The sequence below is a fragment of the Euprymna scolopes genome, chromosome 39, assembly GCF_053919585.1.
Source record: "Euprymna scolopes isolate OS-2025 chromosome 39, ASM5391958v1, whole genome shotgun sequence".
Taxonomy (NCBI): Eukaryota; Metazoa; Mollusca; class Cephalopoda; order Sepiida; family Sepiolidae; genus Euprymna; species Euprymna scolopes.
In genome coordinates, this window is record NC_136520.1 from 29,225,354 (window position 1) to 29,249,910 (window position 24,557).

The window sequence follows — 24,557 nt, forward strand, 5'->3', positions numbered from 1 at the left end:
AATTACGAAAAAATAACCCAGCAGAAAAATAATTAAAATTAACAATAGAATTTATCGAATTATCGAGTTTTATCGTATGTTTTAATGTGGCAGTTCTCTGCGAACAAGTCGGTATTAGAAAGTGACTTATCTCCCTTGACTTCAATTGACTTAAATTGAATCAAATTAAGGGTCCGTTATTTTTTAATCGGACGTAATTGTGATTTTTTTTTTTTTTTTTTTTTTTTTTTTTTTTTGTTAAAAATACTTCTACCACATCTTTTACTGGATTATTTTTCGTAATTTATGTAATTTATACTAATTTCGGCCTGAAATGTAAGTATGTAATAATGGTTTAAAAGATCACCAATGTAAACAAACACCTTTTTTATATAAAATAAATAAAACTAGAAAATTTTGTTTTGATTTTCATTTCTCTTGACTAATAATAAGGAAAAAATATTTTAATAAAATTCTATTTTCATATTTTATTTATAAACTCACGAATTTCATGACATAATGGAGAATGTCAGCTGAAATAAAGTTTGGCCACATGTACACTGAAACTGAAAGTGTGTTTTTTGTATTCATTTTCGGAAGAAAAAGGGGAGACAATCCAAAATTTAATATTTTTTCAAACTAAAACTTCATTGTAATTCAAAACAAGTTCAGTAAAACTAAATTAACACAACGGAAAAACATTTATTGAATTAAATTATTTTCATTTTTTTTTTTTTTTTAATTTGGTATATCAGCAATAATATTTCACATTAGTTTTTAATTTACTAATAATAATTAACATTTTATATTTCAATATAATTAATTTAATATGAATAATTTTTAATGCACAAATAAAATATAAAATTGAGTTTAGAATATTAAGAAATGGCTGGAACGTATTTTTATGTAACTAACGTAATGTACTTGCAATAACCCTTATCCTTGAGTGACTTCCGGGCCTTGATAAGTGGTGATCACTGTAAAAAAAAAAAAAACTTCCTTTTAGAAAAGTTAATTGTGTAGATTAAAATACAGTCAAATTAGAATAGTTTTGAGTGTTTGCAGATTTTTTTCAATGATTTCAAAAAGTTAAATCATGACTTTTTTGAAAAAGGTAAAAATTTTTTAATTAAATAAAAATCTAAAAAAAAAAAAAAACATTAAATTTTGGATTGCCTCCCACCTTCAAGCTTAACTCTTCCGAAAATTAAAAGAATATTTCCAGTTAGCTGAAGTGCACTTGTACCAAAGTTTGAAATAACGTTGTTTTTGTGAGTCATATGACACAAACATGAAGAAGATAATTGGATGAAAATGTTTCTGAATCGCTAAACAAATATAATTATTATATAATTACATTTAAAAAATAATGACTTTATAATTATGACGTAATCAATTGTAGTCGTTGAGGGAAACGTCTATTAAGTCTTGTTTCCCAATGTCGGCTGGTTGAATGCAATCGACATAGCTTTGTTTTCCAAATTATTTCAAGTAATAAAACATCTCCTTCAAATACAAAATGTTTAAAAGTGGAAATTTGCTTCCATCTAATAAATTTGATGGATAGAATCCGCTTTCAGAATGCAATTTTCTTAGATCAATGGGAGTGACTTGTTAGCCACCAAAAAGATATTTTTGGCCGACTGGAAATCTTACTCGAAGTAAAAGACCTCTTGGCCTCTTATAGTAATGGCCAAGAAACGACAGATAAACTACAGGCATATAAAACATAAATTAAAATGCAGTCGGCAAAACTAAGCATAAGATGAAACAAGCTGATGTGTAAAATTATTGTTGGGACGATTAATCGGAATCGGGAATCTGGAAAATCGGAACTTTTGTGGATATCGGAATCGAAAAAAATGTGTCTATTTTCCGATTCCAAAAATGATTCTTTCATATGTGTTTATTAACTTAAATATGAGTTGCTGGTATTCATAATAAAGTGATGAATATTTGTTGATTTTAAAATACGAATGAAGCTAAAATTTATATATCCTATAATAAATTTATTAATTTACGTTTGTGAAACGGTAATTTAGAAAAAAAAATTTTTTTTTTAATTCTGTAGCTAAATATTTTGAGATTTTAAAAGAATCGGAATCCGGAATTATATCGGAATCGGGGGCAAACATTGGAATAATCTAATCATTAGTTAGATTCCTTTTTCGGAATGAAATTTCCTCGTATCAATCAGAGTGAAAAGTTAACGGCTAAAAATATTTCTGCTGACTGGAAATCTTGTCTTTAGAAAAAGACGCCAAATGTTAGATCTCTAGGCCTGTTATAGGAATGGCCTTGGCAGCATTCAATCTTGGGATAAGTATTTCAACATTGAACTCAAAATAGCCAATCGCCTATATGTTTAAAAATAATAGTCAAGTACTTTTCTTCATTTGTTTTGCTAAACGAGAGCGAAGCAATAATGTTCTCCCGCGCTTTGTCGTATCGAAACCGCAAAAGCACAAATGCAGGAAAATAAATGTTGTATTTCACGCACTTTTCGACACGACTTTAGTACCAACTTCCAACTACCACCCGTAATATAGTAAAAAAAAAAATATGCCACCTGTAAAAATTAAAATATAAAATTTCTCATTCTATTGTAAAAATTAGTGTTGCACTTACGATGTAAATACTTTGATTACACGTTTAATACGAAGATATTTTGGTTCATGTGTATTACAAAATTATTTATTTTTAAGAAAATCATGAGTTATCGGCCTTTGTCTGCCATGTTAGATTTTTATATAAACACATTTGTAAACTAAAATTGCGCGCAACAACCCTGCTTTTCTGTCAATATTTTTGCATTTTTTTGTTGTTGTTTTTTATTTATTTTTTTTTACACAAAAAAAAATTAATTACAGAATAAGAATTAAAAAATTGTTTGTTATGAAGCTGGATAAGTTATAAATTCGAACAAATCATCCTAAAAAATTAAATAACCAAATGTATTTTTTAATATTACGTAACTAAATGAATCTATCAGAAATAATTTACTTATTAATATATTATTTTCTTTAACGATATGACTTTAATAGGCATGGACACACAACCAAGTATTTACTCAATTTCGGAAAGCGTTTCTTTTATTGGTCACAACATTGTATAAAATTGTTTCAGCCCTCGGTGTTGGCATATAAGAATATTACGGTTTATCAAATTATAATTTGAACAACTTGGGTTTCATCAACGCGTTAGAAAAAAACAATATTTCAAAACTTTCCAAAAATGAGAAATACTATTACACGTGGTACGATCTTTAAAGAAAGTATTCATAGCTTTATTATTGCATTATTGAGCTATCTAGATGAGAACTTTGCTATTTTATTTGTATGTAATCACTGTCCCAAATAATTAAATATACGTGGGATGTGGCAGTGGTCAGCGACACGGACTGCCGACCTGAGTGTTTCAGGTTCGAATCCAGTTCATTCCACAAAGTCCCGTTCTACTTAGGATGCTGGCAACCTTTATAGACGATAACACACACACACATACATACATACACACACACACACACACACACATATATATATATATATATATATATATATATATATATATATAATCATTCCCAATTAAATCTATTCAAAGATTTTTAAAAAGTATATATGTATAATTTTTTTAATCTAGATTTAACCGAGAATAATTATTTATTTATTTATATATATGTGTGTGTGTGTGTGTGTGTGTGTGGGTGTGGGTGTGTGTCATTTTACATAAAGGTTGTCAACATCTTAGGTAGAAAGTGATTTTGTGGAATAAACTGGATTCGAACCTGAAACACCCAGGTCGGCAGTCCGTATCCCTGACCACTGTCATCTCTCACTTATTTAAATGTATAACGATGGCTCTGGCATACGATTGCGGAATGAAAATTTGATCTGATTCGCAGGTTGGCCATGTCTATTGCCACAATATATAACAAATTCGGTGCACTACCCTCCCCCCTGTTTTTAGTGTTGTGAAATGCTGAAAATATCTCTTTGAGATGCAACTTTTTTTTTAAATCTCGAATGTGATGATATAATCGGTGCAGCTGTGATGTCAGCACTTTGTGTTTTTGTTGTAAAAACTATGCTTTGTCTTATTGTACAGTCTGTAACGTAACACGATTCCCCCAGTCACCCGTAGCATGTAACACAATTGTTTCTTTTGAAATATATACAAAGACGATATAATGCTCTAAAAATATATAAGAAACGCATCTATCTTCTATAAAAGTGAACGTGTCTGTCTGTGTGTCTGTCTGTGTGTCTGTGTACATTTCCTTACGCAGTAAATCTGTCAATTTTTAGTCTACAGACTCGAAATTTGATATACAGGATACTGAGATTTGGGAAAATCGATGTGATCGGTTTTGGGCCAGAAATTTTGCGATTAAGGGGTCAAAGTCCAACAATTTGACCTTTGAGAACTCTACCAAACTCATCCAACAATTTTGGGTCTACGCACTTGAAATTTTAGATATAGATTCCTTGGGCATAGATCTAACTTAATAACTTGATTTGAGCCCAAAATAATAAATTTTAAGGGATCATAATAGGGGTCAAAGTTTTAAAAAAAAATTACCTCTGCGATCTCTTCCAAATTACTCAGACAATTTCTCGTCTAAATATTTGAAATTTTACATAAAGGGTATTTAGAGATAGGGCAAGCTTTTTCATCAATTTGGGTCGAAAATTTTTAGTTACCAATATATAAATGTATGTATGTCTGTTTGCATGTCTGCCTACAACTTTCAATAGAGGCGACGTATTTTACCAAGATCAGTATCGTTTTAAAGTTCGACCTTTCATACGACAAATAAATTGGCTAAAACATTAATATCTTCCTCTTCAACTAGGCACTTTTCTACAGGGGGGGGTCACTTTTTTCGCCGATATTTTTTAAAGTTATCCTCTCCTTTAGATTGTCTAGCCTTAATTTTAAAAAATGTCGCTTCCGGCTTGGCGGTGGTCGTAACAGCATAAACGTTAGGTTTTACCCCGTTCTTTTCCCCCTTTGCGGTAGGGGTTCGAGCCTGCCTTCCTACTACCACTTTTTTGTCGCTTCCGGCTTGGCGGTGGTCGTAACAGCATAAACGTTAGGTTTTACCCCGTTCTTTTCCCCCTTTGCGGTAGGGGTTCGAGCCTGCCTTCCTACTACCACTTTTTTTTTTTTTTGCTCAACATACACATCTAAACATCCGGGCAACACCGGGCTGAAATGCTAGTATATATATATATATATATATATATATATATATATATATATATATATATATATATATATATATATAAAAGTGAAAGTGTCTGTCTGTGTATGTGTGTCTGTGTACATTTCCATACGCAATAACTCTTTCAATTTTAAGTCTACAGACTCGGAATTTGATATACAGGGTACTGAGATTTGGGAAAATCTATGTGAACGGATTTCGGCTAGAAATTTGGCGAGTAATGGGTCAAAGTTCAACGATTTGACTTTTGAGAACTCTACCAAACTCCTCCGACAATTTTGGGTCTAAACACTTGAAATTTTATATATAGGTTCCTTGGACATGGATCTAACTTAATAACTTGATTTGAGCCCAAAACAATAAATTTTAAGGAGTCATAATAGGGGTTAAAGTTTAAAAAATTGACCGCTTTTTTTTTTTTTTTTCGCTCAACATACACCTCCAAATACCCGGGCAACGCCGGGCTGAAATGCTAGTATATATATATAAAGTCACTTTATATATATATATATATATATATATATATATATATATATATATATATATATATATATATATATATATATATATATATATATATATATATATATATATATATGACTAGTTTCTTCTATGGAAAGTAACCATTTATAAGGTCGTCTGTCGAGAGCTTCTGGTTTTAACAAACCATTTGTCCGAAACATTAGCATGTCCAGTGTCGCGACTATGATGCAAATTTGTTTATATTAATAAAAATATATATCTTTCTTCTTTTATTGAGCACTCTTAATGACCTCGTTAGATTCATTAGTTATCACTCTTGAAAACCTTTACCCATGTGTGTGTGTGTGTGTGTGTGTGTGTGTGTGTGTGTGTGTGTGTGTGTGTGTGTGTGTGTGTGTGTGTGTGTGTGTGTGTGTGTGTTTCAAAAACTATTAAAACGCATTTCGTTCCGATATTCGCATTTCGCAATTTTAAGTTTTCACATGACGTCAACATCGGTCGGCCATCTTTGCTATCCCACCTACGAAAACCAAAATTTGCATCATCTCCGAGGACGACAATAGAAATAGTTTCGAATCCCCACGGTACATTGTCTGTGCCGAGTATCTACGTACTAACACCGCTAACTGACTGACCTATTATTGAGTCAAACAAACACCTCTAAAAATTTCAACTATGTATATGCAATTTTTAATGAAATTTAAACGATATTTATCAGACATACTGGGTAAACAAGAAAATAAAAATGTGAGATATATGTGATTTTAAAACTACCCTAAACCTGCTGAGCTGTTTGTTGTTTCCAAGCAATGGTGGGTTTTATTTCGCCTCTAGCAAGTAAACAAAAACAATTCAACCTTGACCTTCTGATTCCATTTTTAGAATCAGACCATCTGTGACTTGATCCCTCATAAGCTATTTATTTAGCCGAGTTACAAAACTGGCTTCATTGTTTTTTTAGGTCAATACGAGGGTAGCGGATGGGTGTACAATATATATATATATATATATATATATATATATATATATATATATATATATATATATATATATATATATATATACACATACACACACACACACACACATTCGATGCCTCCGTTCAGTCTCGAAAGACAAAGGATACCCCCTGTAGGAGCAAATGCGAATATAATTGTGAGGCAAGGGGTGCGCTATCTCTAACTACACTTTTCCTGAATCGGCACTGTTTGAGTTCAGTGACAAGGAGAAGTCCAGGACGACTGGAAATAATGCCGAGATAAGCGGAGAGAGCACCTGGAAGTTCCAAATGGTCACCTATTTAGTACTGACCAGGTTCAACGTTGCTTAACTTCGGTGATCCAGCGGGAACCGGCGTGTCAACGTGATTCTGTCGTATATTGTAATACACACACACACACACACACACACACACACACACACACACACACACACACATATATATATGTATGTATATATATATGTATATATATATATATATATATATATATATATATATATATAAAATGCATATATAGATGCATATGTTATATATGTATATTATATATATACCTATATAGGTATATTATATATACATATATATTTGTATACATGTATGCGTATATGTGTATATTTATACATATAATGTATATTTATGTATATACATTGTTATATATAAATATACGTATATATGTATACATATGTAAGTGTATATGTTTATATTCAAAATATATACCTGACACACGCATATATACGTCTGTGTATGATACGATACACACACACACACAAACGCACACACACACACACACACACACACATATATATATATATATATATATATATATATATACGCACGCACGTGCGCGCGCACACACAAACACACACACCTATGATATTAGCAAACTGTTGTGTTTTATAAGTGTCTTCCGTCCCCTTCCCTGAGTTAGCACACGTAGGCAGAGGTTGTATTGCTATGAAGGTCGACCAGATCAGATCCTCTGTTATACAACAACGACGGCGGTAAACACACGCAAACACCTCCCTCGCAGTCACATCACAAAATAAATATATACATATAAAATAACAACGAGCACTGCTCACGTGCCTGACCTAAAACGATGCTTCCCAACGTGGGGGTGCGCAAAATCTAGCGGCTCCCTTAAAATGCGAACGTTTCGCCTTTCGGTAGGAGAGAACGTGTCCGTTTGGTAATGGCTTCTTTTTTTTTTTTTTTTTTTTTTTTTTCTTTTTGACATCGGAAATTGCCATTCGGTCTCCATCAAAACAAAAGAAAATGCAGTAAACTCGCGCATTCATCTAATCGAGTGTGGCCTACGTAAAAAGAAGCCGTTCCGCATAAGTCACGTATCCTGCTAACGTCGCTGAATAAAGTTCAATAGCCACGGCTAGGCGATAGACGACTATTACGAGGGTTGTTTTTAAATTAATAATTAAATACACTAAAAAAAAAAATGTATAAAACTTCACAGTATTTTCCCGTCAAAAAATATTCCCTTTTAATTGTATGTGTCCAAATGTAAAATAATGCTTCATCCTTCGGAAAAGAAAATACAGTTTCTTTTGGACCAGTTTTGTAAATCTATCGACACTTTCGTTTAGAATTGAAACAGAAAATAACCATCCTTCGTAATAGCCGTCAGTCGGCTAACAGTGTGCATTGTACTTTATTCGGTGATGTCAGCGGGTCACGCGACTTTAGTGGAACAGCCTTCTAATTAAGTAGGCCACGCTCGAGTACGTTTATATGCATGCTTACCCACAATGCAAATTATTTGCTAAGAAATAGTTCCAGCTTTAGACCTTTGGTTTTTAACCATTCCGTTAATATAAACCGAACAAAACGACTTTTTGCCGAATTAAACCTAAAACTTAAAAGGTTAAAGTTACTTTAATGCTAGGTTAAGGTTATTATTATTATTTTATTTATTATTTTTTTGTTTGTTTTATTTAGACTGTTATTCTCACCTCGGTTGTTTTTTCTTTTTGTTTTGTTTTTTGTCTTGTTTTTTTTTTGTTTTTGTTTTTTTGTTTTTTTTTTCACAACGTTTCGGCCGATGTAACCTCCGACCATTTTCAGGTGCATTCATGCGAGATGTCATTGGTGAAGAGTGAAAATTATTTGGTTTATTTGCTTTCCCAACGAACACAGCCGAACAGCTAGCGTGAATGCACATGAAAGTGGTCGGGGGTTACGTCGGCCGAAACGTTGTGAAAAAAAACCCAATCAAGATGAGAATAATAGTCCAAATGATACACATTTTTTTTTTAAATACTTATAAACCCTCATCTCAAAAATAGGCATTCATCATAGGTTAAGGTTAGTTTAGGGTTAGGTTAGGTTTCATTTAGAGTTAGATTGGGTTAAAAAAGATAAATAAATAAACGGTACAGAATAAGAACGAAAATCGTTTCAGAATAAAAACGTTGCGAAAATGTCACTCAAAATGAGAACAGTAGTCCGAAGAATCCCAAATAATACATTATATTTTTTATTTCATCATTTTTCGTAATTTTTAGATATGTTGCTAATTTCGACGTGACATTGGTTTTACTTGCAAGTCAATATTTCGAATTTCGGTTTTGTTGGAAAGGCAAGTCGTTGTATGGCCGTGAGGTGCATTCCATACTAGGTTGAGAAACTGGCGCAGTCTATTCTTCTCTTGAGGGTAGATGGAACTCTCTTAAACATTGGTAGGCACCCCATCTAGTTATATGGCGTCACGAAAAAAAAAAAAGAAAAAAAGAAAGAAAGAAACGACGAAAAATAGTTTGGCTAAAAGTTTGTAGAACGGACAAAAATATTTTCAAATAAAACCAAAATTATAAAAGCAAAGTTTTATCTGTTTATTTATAAAAAAAATAAATAAATAAATAAATAAAAATTTCCACTTATAAAAAAACATTTTTCTTATGTGTTGAAAATTTAAAAGAGTAGTAAAACAAATTAATTGCTAAAAAATAAATAAAATAAAATAAAAACAGGGCTTGTTCGGAATTCCCCTCCCATTAAAAAAAAAAAGAAAGAAAAATTCTGTATGATATACACACATACCCGTGATGGAAAAAAATTCACATTTCAAAATGATCACGTAAATTTATCAAGTAGTTTTATTTTTATAAGTAACATAATTTTTAAACGATTAATAGGAATCCGTATGCATACTACAACAATCTCGCAAGTTTGAATTATGTTGAGTTATCTTCCCTTGCTTTTTAAAATATACGGCGTTATTATGTTAACACACTGGTTTCCGTTGGATCGTCGAAGTTAAGCAACGTTGAGCCTGGTTAGTGGTTAGTAATACAGCACAAACACGTTGACACACCGGTTCTCGCCAGTTAAGTAACGTTGAGCCTGGCCAGTATCAGATGGGTGGAAAGGCGAGGCGTTGTATGTGTCGAGGGGTAAAATACCATGTTGAGAAACTGGCGCAGTCTATTCTTCTCTCGAGGGTAGATGGGACTCTCTTAAACTGTGGTAGGCATCCCATCTAGTGATGGTGTCACGACAAAAAAAGATACCCTTGATAGCCCTGACGAAGCATCAAGTATTCAGCTACCGACAAAATTTGAATTACACTACAAGCTCGTGTAGTGAGTTCCATCTCGGCTGCGGTCGCGCTAGATGATGATGGGTGGATGGAGTGCTAAAATGAGTGACCATTTGGGAATTCCAGGTGCTATATATGCTCTCTGCTTATCCCGGCATTGTTTTCAGTTGTCCTGGACTTCTCCTTGCCACTGGACTTAAGCAGTGTTATTCAGGAGATGTGTGGTTGGTGATTGCGCAACCCTAGCCTCACACTTTCACGCGCAGCTACCCTTACAGAAGGTATCCAGTGTCTTTCGAGACTGAACGGAGGCTTCCATTTTCAAACTGTTTTCAAAACGGCATCGCGAGCCAGTCGGTTATCGGATAGTCATAAAATTTGATGATTTTATTTAAAAATCGAAATACTTAATCAATAAACAGCCGTTAACAAAGCCATATTATTTTGCTCGCCTCTCATAATGAATTCGGTGAAAGTCGAGAAGAACGTCCCGTTCGAGATGTCTGTATGACAGGACTTACGATGCATGGACTCAATTTTAGTTCTTCAATATATACATGTCAGCTGAAACAATTTGTCTTATATTCTTGTAGTTCACTTTCTTGACTATATTCGGCGTTGATGAAATTATTGAATAAAGTTGATTTAAATTGTAGACAATATGTTTGTTCTTTCAACAGAAAACTTGGTGATCCTTTTCTGCATTTCAAACAATACTAGTCAGGTAGATACAGACGCAGTGACCCTACTACAAAATAGAATGAGGGCTAGAAGGATTAATTGGGTGGTCACCGTGAAACGATTAGAAAAAGTGGATGGAATTACTTAAAAGTATTTGTTTCGTTTTTTTAAGGGACAACTTGTCAGGTATTTGTTTACATTAGGCTTGAAGACGCCCATGATGCAGTCGGTCGGGAAGTAAGCATGGCTACCTTGATCCACAGGAAATAAAATTAGTTCATAGGGTTCTTCTGGAATCCATTACGCGACAAACGATCGGTTAGAAGGCCTCGTTACACCTAAACGTATCAACTTGTAGAAGAATCTGAGTGTTATCCGGAAGACCTGCCGACAGCGATGTTTGGTAGAAATGGTTAGAGGAAAACTATCAGGAGAAATGAAAAAGAATCCTTGGGTTGATTGCTTGCTCATCGCCGACCGAAAACCATCATCTACTTCCGTTGAATAAATAAGTAATAATTTGAAATCCCGTCCAGGTTTCTAAGTTTGACTAACAAGTTCCCGATTTCAGAAAGATGTATCTGCAAAAAAAAAAAAAGGTCGAAGTTTACATCGACCGAAACGTTAGTGTTAATCCATGCGAGTAATCTCCCCTGAAGATTCTCTCAGTTAGTGAGGCGGCTTCCGATCGGAAGTTGTACGGCCGCCATTTCTGTAAATAGATTTAGCGAGGGGCACGAATAAAAGATATTCTCTCCGTATCCGTTGTCGAAGCTCGTCATTTCACGTGTTTATATTCTCCTGCATACATATTTAACAATCCTTAATTTTTCAATTAACAGTTATGAATATAACAATCAAGATGAGGATGCTGGTTCGATTAATCCAAATGATACAAATAACCAATCGTCATCTAAAAAATTACTAAACATAAAATTATTTTTCTTTTATTAAACAAAAAAAATATTTTCCTAGAAATAAAAAGAATGCAAGCACTGGGTGCAAATATCATTTAACATTAAAAACAAGAACTTCAATTAGTCAGATTCCATATCTTTGCCTGACAACGTAAGGATAGGTCAAAGTCTTATTTTGACCTAATTTCTCCATCTTCTTCACCTGTTTGTTTAAATGTATGTATGTATGTATGTATGTATGTATGTATGTATGTATGTATGTATGTATGCCTAAAACTTTCGACAGAGGTGACGGATTTTCCCGAGATTGGTATCATTTTGAAGTTCGACCCTTCCGATGACAAATATAAAAAAAGTGCTAAAAACATTAATTCCTTCACCTTCAACCGGGCACTTTTCTATAGGGTGGGGTCGCTTTTTTCGCTGATATTTTCGAAAGGCATCCCCTCTTTTCGATTGACTAGCCTTAATTTAAACATACGTCACTTCCGGTTTGGTGATGGGCGCAACCGCAAAGACGTCACGTTTTTTTTTTTTTTGTTTTTTTTTATTCACGTTCTTTTCCTCCTTCACGGTATGGGTTCGAGCCTGTCTACTACCACTTTTTTTTTTTTTTTTTTTTGCTGAACACACACTTCCAAACACCGGGGCAACGCCGAGCACACAGGCTAGTATTGTATAAAGCATTCTCAAGTGATGCTATTGAAATGTTAATAACTCAAAAACTATTTATCTGATTTAAAAAATGCATGGTGATTACTGTTAGCTGATTGTTTGCATGGCTACAACGATGCGACTTAATTACAGCGAATGTCTTTACTGCATAATATCGAAAATTACATTGAAAAAATATAAGCCACACGGATTAATAAATACATATATATTCAATTATTAATTTTTCTAATTCAGTATAATATAAATGTAAATATGAAAATCCGATAGCAAAAAAAAAAACGTTATTTCCATTAATCATTATAGCGCCAATGCCCATCCATAGAAATTAGCCCATGAAAATAGTAAACACACAAAATGATGACGTTTCTGTTAATATGTAAAACACGTATCTGTGGATATGCCCACTTGATAATATCGAAATTTGTACATTGAATATCTTCGGATGCGTGTAAAAACTATTGCGGCTGTTTCATGCCACTGAGATTAAACTTTCGAGCGTTAAATACACAAGTAAAATAGCGTGAATGGGAAAAAAAGAATTTGAAGAATAACCCTAACAAATACAAGCTTGATATCGCGGCGATTAAGCACTTCGACCGGTCAAAAAGAAGATGAGAAAGATGTCAACAACGTGGCTTAAAGTTATCGAGAAAGATCTCTTCAGCACAGTACACATCAACATCTATGGTGAAACTCCAGACCAAGCAAAAGTTGAACATGCAATTGAGGATTGAAAGGTTTTGACAACTTTTGGTAATAACACTATGGTATTAATTTCTCAAGATGCGAGACGATGATTGTTAATGAAAAGCATTAGATTTAGACATAAAATCTGAAAAAATCGGAAGTTGAAATTTCGTAAAAACGGCATCACGAGCCAGTCGAACTTTTTCAAGATAAATATCAAGGTCATATAAGATTCGAGATGTCATTGGCTACAATATTCTTCGCCTTTTGGCCAAGATCAAAGTGTAGTATCTGTTCAGGCAGATACTGCACTTAAGATAATTTGTACCAGTCAATGGAGGGGAAACCCTCTATACTGGGACAATTATTATTTTTGGTAACCAGAGTGCCCCCTTTTTGCCTACTTTTAGGGGAGCTGGTTTTTACCTCACATTAAAAACGGCCTTGTGCCTAATTTGCTCAGTGGGGGAGCAAATAAATACCATCTGTTCAGGCAGATACTGCAAGCTATGACTAGCTATGACTAGCAAAGACCAGATGTGGGGGCAACCCCACATGCCTGACCATTAACCAGCTCCCATTTCCCACCTCTCGGGAGCTGGTCCCCTTTTTCCCTTCCCCCTCCCTTCACTCCTCACATTAAAAATCGGCCTTGTGCCTAATTTGCTCGGTGGGGGAGCAAATAAATACCATCTGTTCCGGCAGATACTGCAAGCAAAGACCATATGTGGGGGCGACCCCACGTATAAGACCTTGGTCAATGTAGGGGCAACCCTTCATACCAATTGTCACTATCCAGCTCCCCTACTCCCCGGGGAGCTGGTCCCCATTTCCCCTTCACTCCTCACATTAAAAATCGGCCTTGTGCCTAATTTGCTCGGTGGGGGAGCAAATAAATACCATCTGTTCTCCAGATGCTGCACTTCCATTCCTTGTTCTCTTTCGGTGGAGAAGCAGTCCTTCACGACTGAGACAATTTTTTTATCTTTGTACTTTTTCTCCACGTTAAAAAACGATTCTGGTGTCTAACTCTGTCCCGTGGGGAGGCATTGTAAATAGGTACAATATGAACCAAGTAGCCAGTTTCTAAGGTGAACAAAACCGAAGTCGCGACAAATAACTTTTACCTTTTCCGTGGCTTTGATTTTGATCTCTGACCTAGATATCTCTAAATTATCATCAGTTCGAAGTTACACCGTAACCGACATTTTGAGCAAGTTTGGGATAAGTCAAGCGATGTGGACGCTAGCCAATGCTTAAACAAACAAACTTTTCACAAAAAAGATCGACTAGCTTCAACCACTATTAACAATTTCCCCCCATCTCTATCTGTGCCTAAATCTAAACACAGATTTCATGAAAAACTTCTTTCCTAGAACTGCCCGCCTATTGAACACTGTTCCACTAACCTGCTTCCCGGTCGATTACAATAGGGTAGCCTTCAAGTCACCTGTAAACAAGTTCTTGATGAGCCGTCCGTTTAAATAATCCAAATTCTACCCAATCATTAACGATTACTACATTATCATCTTACATTAATTAACCCTTGTCTTCGAGTGGCCTTAGGGCCTTGATAAGTGGTAAAAAACAAACCATAAATTCCATAGAAGAGGTAAATTACCTGAATCAAAAAGCGTTGTTTGTTTTTCTTCTGTGTTTAGAAACATTGACCTAGAAAATAAATACGCAACCTAAAATTTCAAAATATGGGATTTATATTTGTATGCTAATTTGCATGATTAATGGGTGAACTTGGCGTGGCGTGACATGTGGGCGTGGCGCAATATGTGGGCATGACCTTCATGAGCAATCACGCGATCATCATTTAAATGCTAAATATTTGCGCGCGAAAACACTTGACTGCACTTCATCCATTTATCGTCTATATCATTTAATTTATGAAGTAAAACGCATTGTAACTCGGATAAAAAAAAAACGTCCATTCAGTCTGTGTGTTTCTGTGACGAAAATGCTATTACTAACTTAAGCGTGACAGATTAACGAAAAATAACATTTACTGCTGCTTTTCTAACATACACAAGAAAATACTAATTCAAACTTTATTGAGAAAGCATATTTTTGCTCGCATTACATAATTCATAATGATCGGTTCATTAGTTTTATAATGAATCATATATATATAATAAATGAGCTTGATAAAGATATTATCTTTAATAAAGAAATCTGTCATGATAGTAGAAGCTCTACCCGGTTAAGAGGAGCATTTCATAAATTGAATTTAAAAATGAGGGATAAAGTTTCATAAAACAATCGTCTCATTACATTAATAAGGACGAAAACGAGAAAAAGAATAGGGAAGAAAATCTTTAGGCCACGGCATTTTGAAGCTAAATGCTTCTCATCAGAAGAGGAGAAAAGTCGACAGTACAGATATAAGGATACGCAAATAAAAACCCATTTAAGAATATATATATATATATATATATATATATATATATATATATATATATATATATATATATATATATATATATATATATAGGGTGGCCACAAAGTCACGCACCAATGTTAATATTTATTTTGTGAATTTGAATCAATGTTACTACTATAACTTTTTTTAATTTTCTAACTTTTTTAATTAACATTGATGCGTGACTCTGTGGCCACCCTATATATATATATATATATATATATATATATATATATATATATATATATATATATATAAGCTCTATTGTGTTTGTATTGAGCTTTTTTATTTTGGTTGGGATTAATATATCAATATATAGATACTGGTACTTATATTATATTGAAGTTTACTCTTGCTTGTATATGGTAAACACCTCATTCAATTTGCCTATATATATATATATATATATATATATATATATATATATATATATATATATATATATATATATATATATATATATATATATATATATTAGTGTCGGGACGATTAATCGGGAATCGGAAAAATCGGAACTTTTGAGTCTAATTTCTGATTCCAAACTGATTTTTTTTTTTTCATTTTTAAATAAAAAATGAAAAATGAAACAAGCAAAAATTGTTTTTTCTTAAATTATTATTAGAAGTTGCTCTTTTACAACTGAGAAGGGCCACAGAATGAGTTATAAAATCTCATTTACAGATTTAACATTCATTAGTAGTAGAGTTTGATTCATTTTATTTATTGGTCGTTAATAACTTGCCTTTGTAATCGTTTCGCATCTATTCGCTAAAATATCTATGTGCCCTCATCCGAGGGAGTTCATATGATTATTAACAAGTTTTAAATGCTCTGGGCGGGGGGGGGGTAAATTTCGTTTGCGCCAGCTGTACATTGGGATGTGTGTCATCGGCTTCTTCTGGAATAATTAAAAGGAAGGCAAATAATAGTTAACGAAGCCCAATGCCCTCTCCATGTTAAAAATGGTTTTCTAAATAGTAACATTTTTATTTAGAAACTCGTTCATAACAATGGGGGGGGCCTTGTTAATATTTTGTTCTTACATCGTTTTCTCATTTTACCTACCAATCGTCGACTATTTTCAACTGTTTATGAAAACTTTCAAGTAGAATGTTATATACGAACGACGAACTGATACAATTGGGCTTTGTTTAAAATCAAAATAAACCTTTTTTTGACTTTCAATTTGCAATACATTACAAAGAAAACATTTGAGAAAAAATATACCTGGAAATTACTTGGGGATTTATGTAATAATTTGAAAATTTACGAAAAAAAAAAAAACGAAAAATCAAATTAAGTATTGATAAATATTTAAAAAAATCAGAATCGGAATCAGAATCGAATCGGAATCGGAAATTTGGAACGGAATCGGTAATTGGATCGGAATCGTGAAAAATTTTGGAATCGTCCCACTACCAATATATATATATTCCTTATTTATTTCTCATACAGCACCTGGAATGGTCACCCATTTTAGTACTGACCCAGCTCAACATTGCTTAACTTCGGTGATTAGACAAGAACCGGTGTGAACGTGATTAAGCCATACATATAGTATGTCCACAATGATGCTAGGATAAACAGAACTGACAAGGGAAAAGATAACGAAATATGTCTTATGTATGACATGAAAAGAAAATGGAATCTTAAGAAGATTTCCATTATTCCAGTAATTATAGGAGCAACTGGACTTATGAAAAATGATCTAAAAAAAACTACCAGGCAAATATACCCGGTGAATCAAGTGCAAGATATATACAAACAATTTAACTTAAAGGGATGGTTAGAATCTTGAAACGATATCTCGGTCGGAATGTATGAAATAGCTGGTGAATGTCTGGCATCCGATAGGATTCCCCACTTCCATCTAGAAGCAAATGATATTTCACTTAACAATCATAAATATAAGTTTATTGCCTTATTTTTTGCATAACTGCGTTACTTCCCTTGTTATTACGTCACGTGGTCCAAAAAAAATATGGCGAGTTTTTTTTTTTTACGACAAAGATCAAAAACTCATCTTTTTTTTTTAAATACTTCAGTAACATTGAAGTATTTCTGACATGCCAAATAAGTATATATCAGTCTTATTAGTTGAAATTGACAAAATAAAGTCAGTATATACTATTGTTATTTTTATTTAACTTTTCGTTTTCCGAATTTCGCTAGTGCAGTTGCACCTAAGTTCCTATCTCTGCACCTCTCTCTCTCTCTCTCTCTCTCTCTCTCTCTCTCTCTCTCTCCATATATATATATATATATATATATATATATATATATATATATATATATATATATATATATATATATAAAATGTGTTGCGTCGCTATTTCAATTTATACATGAAAAACAAAAACTGTTCGTCCATCGTTACCGATGAAGACCACGAACATCACTGCTGGTGTCATGAATTTTTTTTTTTTTTTTTTTTTGTGGTAAGAGTTGCACAATCTCCAACCACACCTCTGCTGACTCGGCACTGTTTCAATTTCTGAAACACGTTGATATTTTACCAGTGGCAAGTAGAAATTCAGGACGACCGGAAACAATGCCGAGATACACGGAGAACACATACAGCGCCTGCAATTCACAAATTTAGTGATTTGACGAGAACTGGTCAACGTGATTATGCCGTTATTTATACATATATACAATAAGAGTACCCGTCCCAGTGCAGGTAAAATGAATTCCACCGAACAGAAGAGTTTTGTATCACTTAATGAGGAATTTTCACTGTGGTTTTGTTTGTTTATATTTATATTGTGCCTAAAGTAAGGTAGCGGGCCAAACAAAATTTACACGGGGGCAGGATTTGGCCCACAGGCCGAGGGTTGCTGATTCCTGGTTTAAAACAATGGGGCAGTATAGTCTTTTGAAGTATAGTATATACTTACAGAGGTAGAGGATTGCATCTAGGTCAGGGGTCAGCAACCTTTTGGGGTGTGAGGGCTAAAAAAGCAATGATGATCACAGGAAAGAGTCTAACGGCGTTAGCTGCGTTGTCAGGAAGGACAACAACGTTATTAAATATTCAAATAATTTTTTTATGCGTTTGAAGAAAATAAGTATCAAATATCATATGACTAGCAGGGATTGAATGATGATCAACGAATATTTCACACTCCTATATTTTTATTGTCAACGAAATCCGTGAAATCGCCAGGGAGGAAACTTCACATGCCTCCATGCAGTAACTTAGTCCAAAATATATGTTATTCTACATTGCACTCTAGAGAACCTACTGTTTCTTTTATAAAATTATTTTATATAAACCTTTTGCCAGTTAACGAAAAAAGAAAATTAAAAAATTAACGTCCGGGGTTTGAACCTACAGACCACGTCATGCAATAAATAAATAAATAAATAAATAAATAAAAATAAACACGTAAATTTTCAAGTCTTATAAAATTCTTTGCGGTTAATGAAAAACAAAATTAAGAAATTTACATGCGGAGTTTGAACCTACAGGCAACGTCATGCAAAAAAAAACAAAAAAAAATCACGCTATCAACTTACACACAGTAGAATTTTCACGGCCCGTTGTTCTATCATTGTTGCTAAACGACGACATTGAAAAATGGCTTTACCGATGATAGATAAATTAAAATAACTGTTTCGATTATCGATTGTCGGTAATTATCAGGGGTATTCTGAGACAAAACTTAACTAAGATCTCTCCCAGACTTATACACTAAAGTTATGTAAAGTTTTAAAAAAAAATAGTTCAGCCGTTTCGGAGTCTATAATGAACTCACTCACACAGACAAAGTTGCATTTATATAATTGTAGAGATTGTTTTTAAACAATAACACTTATTTTATTGCAGGAATATAAAAAAAATAACAAAAAAGAAAAATTGTAAACATATTTCACAAAAACTCTTGTTCATTCTTTTTGTGGACTGTTATCCTCATCTTTTTTTTTTTTTTTTTTTACTCACGTTCACCCCTAACAAGGCATATGGTCACTTGAACGTAAGGGGCTACTACTTGGGACCATACCTAGGAAAGATTAACAAGATGTTTGTTTACGTTACATTTAAACTTCTGTATATCAGTACAGCCAGGGAAGGGGATAGCAGAAAGGGAATTTCAAAGTCTTCCTGTTCGAGGGAAAAAAACTATTACAGTAGAAAGTCAAGAGTGAAGGGGTGATATTCTGTTGCTGAGCGGGTTTGGTTGGTTGGTTGTTTTTGTTTTACTGCATATCAACCCTTTTCAAGTTATTTAATGCCGAATCCAAAGATTTTGAAGAAATCTTTTATTTGTTGTTTTCAAGTCGGTTTCTATTTAACCCATAGTTGGGACCCTAACAGGTACTACCACTCCGGGTTAGAATGGACCTGAGAGCAATAGCAATTAAAGGGTGACTCCACACTCCCCAAAGCGCGCAAGCTGGGGCCTCATCTCTGGATATAGTTTAAGGTCATATCCAGGACCGAGCGGGTTTGTCGGGGATATGTACATTGAGGGGCACAAGTGCAACGAGTTCATCAGAGCACATTCCATTAAAATATTTGTATAGCAGACATAGAGATACGATATTGCGGCGATGGGACAGGCGTTGGAGCTTAGTTGACAAAGTGGTACCTATTAGATGCTGGTTTCATCACATTTTGTCCAACTCATCCTCTAGTTTTATTCAGGTGATTGACCGCGATAAAATAAGAATGCTGACTCTCATAACTTATCCCCAGTAAGTATTGCCTTTCATAGTTGTTTTCTCATCATGTTCTGCAAAAAGAATGAATGCACAAATTATCCAGCCTCATCTCAAAGGACCCCTCACCAAAAACAATAAATAAATAAAAGAATAATAATGGAAAAAAAACTCTTTATTTTACCCCAGAAATTGGTTCGTTTGTATATGTGTTGTTCACTGAGTGAGCCAAACAAAATTCAAAATTCACTTGAGGGCCGGATTTGCCCGCGGGCTGCAGGTAGCCAACCCCTGGTCTAAATAATACCTCTCGCTAAATAACAACAAAAAATAAAACAATGTTGACCTATTTCAGTCTGAGACGACATGTTTGACTAAATATAATTAGTCTCTCTCGAAAAACAAGTTAATTCCTTTCCTTTCCTTTTCTTTTCTTTTTTTTTTTTTTTTTTTTCTCTCGTCTGATAAAGGTTACCCTATCGCAAATTATTTTTAAGACTTCCAGCTGCGTTTAATACACCCAACTTCTACAAACGTCAATTTCTCCTTTCGTTTTAAAAACAACGTACACGTTGAAATATTTATTATATGTTTCTGAATTTTTTAGATAAGGATTGATAACTCATATCATTTGGATTATTCGAACTACTATTCTTATCTTGAATGTCATTCTCACAGCGTTTCGGCCAATGTAACTTTCGACCTTCTTTAGGTGTATCTTGTTGAATTCAAGAATCTTTCTGTAGAACTCTGGAGTCTGCACAACATTCCGAACGAAACCATTTATTTAATCCACGGGAATAGCAGGCTCTCGTTTCAGTCATTACATTCGCCCGCTATCACACACATTCCAACCGAGAGACCTTTTTTTAAGATTCTAAGCGTCCCTCTAAATGCAATTGTTGGTATCTCTCTTATACTTGGTTTACCGGGTATATTTACCAGATAGTTTTTTTAATTCTTTGTCATGAATCCGGTTGCTCTTATAATTACTGGAATGGCGGAAATCTTCCTAAGATTCCAGTTTCTTTTCATATCATACATACGACCTTGATATTTTATCTTTTTGTTATCTTTCCCTCTCGGCTCCAGCATCCACAGAAGCATCTACAGAAGTACAGAATAGTATGTTACAGAAACTCTACGTCCGATATTGTAGCTATGAGTGTCATCATGGCTACTACGTCACTTCGTCGTAACTCTGTCTATAGTATGTGTAAGAAATAGAGTAGTTCAACATTACACCTAACACTATGTATAAAGCAAGTCTATCAAGTGTGTGTATGCAGTGTAATCATGTATAAAGGTGAAATCTAACCGATAAGGATTGAGGATATGCGTTGCATGGAGAGAACTTATAAGAGAATTATACAATGAATGCGTAATATTAATTTTAAAGACAAGCTTAGATCTGTTGCCCTCATAGGAAGATTAAATCTGGACAGAAAAAGATGTGTGCAAAACAGGAGACTTAGATGGTTTGGCCACTTTGAAAGAATTGATGCGAGCTCTTGAGTTAGTAGATGCGGAACAGTTGAGGTAGCTGGGTCAGTTTACAGGAGAAGCCCAAGGAAAAAATAGGGTGAAGTGATAAGGATCGGCTACAGGGAAAAAGAGATAATCACCTGGCCAGCGATAGATTATATTCTGAATCAATTTCTGAAACACGGCTAATATTTGCTAGCATGATGATGATGAGCATGACCATTTGAATACTGTATAAATAGCAGAGCAAAGATCCTCACATAGAAGTTGGCATAATTTCTTGAAACAGTTTATAATAAATGTTTGCTGAGATAAATTTGTAATGTAATTTTATTGTTTTATTCACTGTGTGTGTGTGTGTGTGTGTGTGTGTGTGTGTGTGTGTGTGTGTGTGTGTTTCTGATAGTTCAAAAGCACTATCCGACAATTTTGAATGAAATTCATATTCCACATCAATTTCCACGAAACTGTTGAATATTGATTTAGAACTAGCGGAAACTGAAATGGATATAACTAAATTAGAAATTGACATAGTGAAATTAACTAGAACTTGGCATTGTGAAATTCACTAGAAGAACAATAATTAAATACAACAATAAATATTGGACCAGAAAAAATAGAGAGAAAAAAACCTTTGATATCAGGATAGGCTCCCCGACTCGGTTCATATATATATATATATATATATATATATATATATATATATATATATATATATATATATATATATATATATATATATATATAAAGCTGAACGTCTCTGTGTGTGTCTTGTCACGAATAGGCTCCTATATGGTTGACTATTATAGAAAACTGATCACATACAATGATAGAAGATGTATCGAGACACAGGAATGGGTATGTTTGATCTGGCATAATGATGATTCATTAAAATTGTGGGGTCTGCGTACGCACCTGGTCCACAAAGTATGGATATAAAAAAATTAGAAATTAAAACAAAGTTTACAAGTGCTTTTGATATACATGTACATCATAATACTTTGATAAGTATGTTTTAACTTAAATAGGGATGGCATAATAAAATTGTGGGGTCTGCGTTCGCGCCTGACCTCCATAGAATGGAAATAGGCACAAACTTTAATAAAGACTTTTCATATCTATCTGCGTAAGTATACTTTGATAATTATGTTTCAGTTTGAAGAAATATGGTATAATAAAATTATGGTGTGTTCGTTCGCGCCTGACCTTCATAGAATGGAAATATGTCACGAAGTTTAACAAGGTTTTTTAATATAGATCCATAGAATGTTGTGATAAGTGTTTCAGTGTGAACAGGTATAGTATAATAAATTATGGGTTTATTTATTTTATTTTTAGTTTTATCATATTATTCTTTGGTTTTGATACCCCCAAATTCGAAGCTATCTTTACAACCCTTCCTTTTCATAACCTATCATACTTTCATAAATCAGTCCATGTTCTGTAGGCTGTTTTTGAACCCAGTCAACGACGGGTACTTTTGCTAGTATGTATATATATATATATATATATATATATATATATATATATATATATATATATATATATATATATATATATATATACTTCAAAATAAAATTATCAAACAAATTCCAACATATTTCACGTCATAAGTTTTTTAATTCATTGAATGACTAAAATTTTCATGATTCAATGCCGGACAATGTCGGATCACCCTGCTCGTCATGTATAAGCTTTTTATTTGTCCATTTCTTGGGGTCATCTTATTCAATTCTAACAAGTATAAAATGTGTAGAGAGAGGAGGTAATAAATGGTTGGCGGTGTTTTATATTTAGAAGACATAAGCGGAATATATATTGATTCATAATAGAAAACGTCGATGCCTTTGGGCTAGTTTGTTGTCTGCAAGTGACAGTAGAAATTGTTGGCAAGGGAATTTCAGCATAAATGAATAAATGAAACGAGTATTACGTTGGAGGAATTAAATAAAGCTTAATGGCATAGAAAATTGTCAAAAAAGAAATAATATAAAAGGAAGCACCGAAATAAATTGGATTAGAATATCTTGAAAGAATTACACTTTTCTATTTTTCTTTATTGGCAAAATGGTAACAGTGGGCAGGAAAGCTTAGGGTTTCAGTAGCTAATGGAAAGAAAGTCTTCTGGTCACTCTTGACTATGGTCGACTGCATTATCCTTTTTTTATATATATACATAGATATATGAGGGTTGTTCCAAAAGTAAAGCTTGCTACAAAAGTTTAAGACCTATAAAGACGGGAGTTGTATCATTAAAACGAGCCGCAGAATTTATTTTTGTACATAGTCACCACCATTTTTAATCCACTTTTGCCATAAATTCATTAACGTATCTCTTCTTCTGACGCACGTCCAAGACAAGGGTGGCTATCCTCAAGTCTCACATCATTAATATCTTCAACAAAGAAATGAAACTTTCAGGCCATGAATGCATAAGTTCAGTCATCATAACAATGCAATTGGCAATCTCCTCTGTTTTAACCGGACGGATCAAAAAACGAAACAAAAAAAAGGAAGCATTATTTTTGAAAGGCCCCATATATATATATATATATATATATATATATATATATATATATATATATATATATATATATATATGGGGCATTCTAAAAATAATGCTTCCTTTTTTATTCTTTATATATATATATATATATATATATATATATATATATATATATATATATATATATATGGAGAGATGAAAAAGGTAACCAACCGAAATTATATGTTTATCAACGTTTTGTCTTCATTGCAAGACTTTCTCGGGATGATTGATGTGA

At 33.5% G+C, this 24,557-nt stretch overlaps 1 protein-coding gene across 8 annotated transcripts in view; it reads left to right on the top strand.

The window, feature by feature from the left end:
* Positions 1-24,557, top strand: part of LOC145263693 (5'-AMP-activated protein kinase subunit gamma-1-like) — an 812,476-nt gene that overhangs the window by 280,923 nt on the left and 506,996 nt on the right. The window lies entirely within an intron of this gene.